At 33.1% G+C, this 6,000-nt stretch overlaps 1 protein-coding gene across 3 annotated transcripts in view; it reads right to left on the bottom strand.

Moving 5' to 3' along the window:
• Positions 1-265, bottom strand: part of LOC132708561 (small conductance calcium-activated potassium channel protein) — an 85,386-nt gene extending 85,121 nt beyond the window's left edge. Inside the window, exon 1 of one of the 3 annotated variants that reach the window (XM_060680931.1) lies at positions 24-265. The gene's annotated coding sequence lies outside the window, so the exon portion shown is untranslated. The remainder of the gene's footprint in view (positions 1-23) is intronic. The other 2 variants (XM_060680930.1, XM_060680932.1) reach the window with 2 other exon arrangements.
• Positions 266-6,000: the final 5,735 nt, after the last annotated feature.

Below are 6,000 nucleotides of genomic sequence, written 5' to 3' on the forward strand. Positions count from 1 at the left end.
TATATTTTCGTTTTCAAAATTACCTTCGAACATGTTCGTGAATACGACGGGGGTGGCGTTTCCCCGTGGCAATGGTGCGTTTCGTTCAGGAGGCACTAGAAATGGTTCGATCATGTCCAATTTTCGACATTTACATTTTTTAACACACCGTACCCCAAGAGGATCTGACGTGAACGCTACCGTTGGCATAAACTCGCGCTCTTACGTAGATCTCCGGATAGACTACACGTTTACATCCTCGACGCCGCCGGCATCGCGACGTCGGCGCCCGAATCGCGCCGCCTCACATCGGAAACCCCAGTGACGTTCCCTTTTCACTACAAACGGAAGTTTTTTCGAGTTTCGTCCCCCTGTAGCCCCCCACCCACGCCTCGTTTGTCATTTGCACTACAAAGTGAAACAGGACCAACGTTTCCGGTTTGCTATCGTTATGATAAACGTCCGTCAAATACATTAAACTTCGAAATATTATTCCTCTGCGTTCAGTGGATTATTCTAATTTTTCTATAGATGGTGTTTAAAAAAAAATTCGAAAAACTTGGGGAGCATTTCCTTGATTAAAATAAAGGCTAGTGGGATATATAAACTTTTGGCCAAAAATATCTTAAAACGAGAATATATAGAACAATAAAATAATACGCAAGTATTACTATTATCAAAACACACATTCGGCACATTTTTTAATTATTTATACTTGAATGGAGGGTTGAAAAGGTTTTGAAATTTAGAGAAACACTTACACATGTTTAACGCTACTACATAGCAACAATAGGAGGTTTAAGAAATAAAATCGTAAATGCTTGCGAAGAGAATAGGAAATTTCTTCGAATTTTAGTTTAATTTGAGTCGAGCGAAGTGTACTGCAATTTATGTTACGAACGTCACTGGACTTAATAATCTTAATCTATTAACGCAAAATTAGCCTCTTAATACACCAAATTACATCGGCAAATATTCAACAGAATCGAGTGAATATTTGTTTAGATATTAATACAAAAATCATGTTAATAAAAACTTTTTTCATATTGGAGGGGCATCAAATGTGTCCTATACGGAAATTAAAGCAAATACGAAAGAATGGTAGGCAGGCTATAATATTATATATCAAACATACATACCACTCAAGATTCTTCATAACTTTAGGTTGCTACTTTTCGTTCTAAATAAATCAATAAGAAATTGTTAATACCGGAAGGCACAGCAAACGTATCTTAAATCAATAAATAAGCAATTAACAGCCGATTAACATTTTCATTAATGGTAAATAGAGAAAATAATTTAAATAAATTGTAAAAAATGGATTACTGAAATCCTGATGAAATAATGATTCTTAATTAGTCATTATTTTCATGGAAGCACCAAATAAAAATAATAAATAAAACTAAATCTAGAAAATTGTAAGTGATTTTTGGAAAATGCTACTTTATTTATTTAATTATACAATTATAGTAGTACAGCCTAGTACTTATCGTAACATAATGATAATTTCTTTGCTAAAACTAAAACTGAAACTGATTTCAACAAACAGCAGCTAGCCAGTGAAATTTTGGTTAGTATACTTCTGTATAAGGCAGGCTAAAATAACTGTAAATAACCTCTATTAACATGTCCCCCAATATATAGGTTTATAAACCTTTTACATAGACAAAATACAGTGGAAAATAAGAAAGACGCAAAATTAATTAATTAAAAATTATTAATTATTTAAAATTAAATAATTAAAGAACAAGATCAAATTTGTAAAACTAAACGACAAAAACGTCATGATAGTAACAACAGAGACGTTTAATTTAACTAAGACTTCGACATTCATATTTTTTCTAAAAGAACTGGCTCGAAGGTCGAGCTTTTTTTTCATCTATGATGTTTTTAAGTTTTGGATACATGACAGGGAAATGTCAGTTTTGCGTTTCTGAATCACAATTTTCTTCTCGTGCTTTCTTATATTATTCTGGTGAGAACTTTTAAAAACTGACTAGCAAAACTGTACTGTGTGTAGTTTTATATATTATATTTAACATAAGTATGTTATTTTTTTCCAAGTAATCCTATATTTCTAGGGTACAGATATGTTTGCTACTGTTAAAATTGTGGCTGAGTGTATAACAAATCTGAAGATTACGAATTAGAGCTTGGCGAAAAGCTTTGTTAGCTTTGATCCCTCTTCATAACTCGGAATTCGGTTATGGATTTAAAAATAAAACAATAACCTCCCTAATCATATTGTTGCACGCGAGAATTATTTTAACCGGAACCCTTTTAGATTGTACAGCTAAAACCTAGAAAGCACGACAAAATGTTTGGGTTTGTTATGGTTATGGTAAACATTATTTAGAGGTTCAATACATCAATCCATATTTTACACGGTGGAACTACCAGTTCTCGTGACTTACAATACTTACATTAATCGAGGGAAAAAAATAAGGAGCATCTTTATTTTATTCAAAAACCTAACAACTAAATTTGCGACATTAGTAGTAAGATTAATAATATTAATTAAAAATCAAAAGCTCTGGCGATTCAAATATAACCCAAAAAAAAAAGCAAAATACAGACCATGGCTTAACAGTTAATACCTACTAATTCAACGCAATTCACGTACAACTTTTACAGCGAGGAATGACCTTTTCTACTTCAAAAAATCTAATTTTAAAACCAATCAATATTCGATCGACCTTAGCGTTAAAAAATAAACTATGACGTTGTTTTTTACGTTTCCCATTATTACATTTGTTTTCATGTTTCATAACGACATCCTGCATCGAGGAGATCGTTATAGAGATAGTGAAGGTGGAAATGAAACAATTGCCGACTGTGACTTCGATACGCCATGATGCTTAAGAGTTTGGGCGGCCAGATAGAGGTATCGGGGTGGGTTCATGAGTTTCATCGTCTTCTTTCGTGTAAAATAAATATTGGTGCTATCTGGTAGAAATAAAATAAAAAAAACCCAATCGATTGAGTTGCTGCGCACAAAACGTTTTAAATACAAAATCTCAATATTTACAAACGGCAGTTTTAAATCGATCGATATTCAACTTTTCCGTCAGGCAATATGTTTGCTTAATATCAGCCCGCTGTATGGCAATGTGAAATGTTGAAATTATTCGACGGATTTAAAGTAAAATTTTAAGCCGGACCGGAAATGCAAATTCGGTTTCCGTCAACTATAAAAATAATCTATGTCGATGGGTTTTGAAAATCTAATAGCAATAAAATATTCAAATCCCAGCGAACATTATTTCCGCTTACCACAATTACATTCGCAAAATTTATTACTAAGATTAACTAATAGCAAAACTACATAAAACTATGATTAACAATTTCCATGAGTTTAGTAACTTTTGCTATTTGAGTTTCCGTCACGCCACTAAAATTTCGACTAATTTATATTCACCCTACCCTCATAAGAAAGTTGTTACCGTTTGCGTTAAAATGAAAACGAAGCGATCAATTTTCACCTTGTAATTAAACTTCCTAATCGAAATAGTAAACTAGTAAAAATAAAAAGCGATGTATTTGCCGATAAAGCACACCCTCGCATTCGAACACCGAGACAAATAAAAAGGGGATTCGTTTGAAATCCTAATAATAAGAAAGTGGATCTTAGGACTAAGTGCACAACCGAGCAAAAGTAGATTATTTTCTGATACGCCTTCGTCTCTGTTCCGAATTATTTACCCATCAAAGTTTACCGGGAAATGTAAATTTTTACCCCAATTCGATCATAAAAATTTTATATCCTTTTTTTACGACAACGGAAGGCAATAGGACCTGCGTTACAATCAACCAATCAAACAATGCCGTCTGTTTATTGATAATATTCAAGGTGGCCCCGACACGCAGTAAAAGTTTTTGTCCACACGTCATATTTGTTTGCGAGGACGACAACTTTTAGCGCAATCTAAACTTGACCCTCCTAAATGGGACTTGTTATCCCCTATAATTTTTCAAACAGGTCAAATAATTGAAAAGGGGGTTGGATTCTTTGGTTGCTGGAGTTCCGTTTTTATTATATGTAGATAGAAAAAATGGCAGATACTTATCTAGTTCCAAACACTACCAAAAAAAAGTAGAAAGGTACAAGTTAATTAAAAACAGACAAGAAAGTTAAACATACAATTTTAACAAAGAAACAAAAAAAAATTAAATCTATAAAATTTGTTGTCTGTGTACGCTCAAACTTATCCGAAACTAGGTTAATGGCTTCATATCTATTTGGAAATTTTTAAACTTCACACGCACCTTGGCAATCGTTAGATTTTCTTTATATTAACGCCCCCGTTAGATAAACGCTAAAGATAATTTCCGTTATTTCCCTTTTGCTGACGTAATAGAGGAAAGTGATTAATTTAAATTTTAGTTTTTGGTACTATTTTATAGCCCCAACGCAAATCCTAGAGTTTTTTTGTGTCTGCAAAGGTTTAACGTAAAAAAATATCAAACCTCCCAGTTTCTAATGTGGGGAGAAAAGGTGGTTTCACTAGTCTTTCAAAATACGGATCAATAGATAATACTAACGACAATTTCTCCTAAATTTGAGAATGTAGAAAGAAAACTGGACGCTCGGCAATATTAAAAATGTGTTGGCGTTGTACGTGCTAAAGCAAATCATACGTGAAAACATTGCCTATGAAGCTATTCAAAGGTTCAAGATTCAAGTGGAAATAATCCCTTTAATGCAGCGCATTTTAATTTAGCGTAATATTAAAAATGTAGCGAGAAAAATCCATATACTAGGAGTAATTTTCCTCTTAATTTAACTGAAAAACTCACGCAATGGAAAGCCGGTTTGTATTTCTCGCTTAATGGCCTGAAGCTCCTATTTGCGTTAAAAAAGCAATGCAAGCCCCGAATTAATTTCGTAAACTAAAACATAAAAACAAACGCCGTACGTACACGTATATGAAATGTCAGTCATTGCTTTACAATTCCATCAAAATTCTAGTGGGTTTTTTTATTTAAAATACTCCAAGATTTTATTTCACCAAACTAAGAACGAGTTTCTGGCGGAATTTAACTGTGCCGGGCAAATTGTATGCGACAAATTCTGGGAAAAGTTAGAATATATTTAGGAGGGTAACAGCTCTTCGAGAAATATCATACCGTCCCCAAAAATCGTTATCACAACGCATAGTAACACTCCTTTTCGATCTGACGTTCCGTATATATTGATTGATTTAAAAATAAATCTTATTTGTATATAAAAACGAATAAAAATTCACATGTATTCCTTCAAATATAGTAATAAGTCTAATATCTTTTGGTCTACGACACGATGTCTCTTTATCGATTCACATCTACTCACTGTATGTTCTGTTTTAATATTTAATGCAGAAGTGCATGGCATGACTTCTTACCGGAATCAGCTATCCAGTTAGTTCTCGAGGGTTTTAAAAATTCTAGCCTGTCAAATTTTTCTCATAAGTCAATTACCTACGCGATGAATATATCTACGTACGATTTTTAAAAAATCAAATAAAATTAAAATTAAATTGATGTCATTGTGGTAGTTATGATTTTCAATTAAGCAGTTTTGGCGTTTTTCCCAACCTTTGATTCAGTCACAAAGACGGAAAGTCGGAATTCGACTTGAAACAATGGCAATGAACTATCGATTTTTAGATCCGATTCTACTTCGAATCGGCAGGTCCGTACCTGTTTAATTTTAAGGGTACAATCAATAGCGTCCGATCAGCCTCTTTAAATGTTTAAGATTCTATTACGGAAGTATCTTATTGAATTTGGCGATATAATTTAATGAAGAATTGGGAATTTATAAGACAAGTAACCACACGGCCTGGTCCTAATTTGATTGATTTTAATACACGCCATCTAGGTACAAAATGACACATTGCGATTCCAACATTTTCTATATTAAGTCCGCAAAATGGACATACTGTTTATGTCATGGTAATAAAGTTTAGTTTAGCCGATTTATAACCAAATATAGATTAGTTTTGTTATTCGATGCAATAATAAAATATAAATTACTTCCAC

Source organism: Cylas formicarius, unplaced genomic scaffold (assembly GCF_029955315.1).
Source record: "Cylas formicarius isolate icCylForm1 unplaced genomic scaffold, icCylForm1.1 PGA_scaffold_12__32_contigs__length_19106922, whole genome shotgun sequence".
Taxonomy (NCBI): Eukaryota; Metazoa; Arthropoda; class Insecta; order Coleoptera; family Brentidae; genus Cylas; species Cylas formicarius.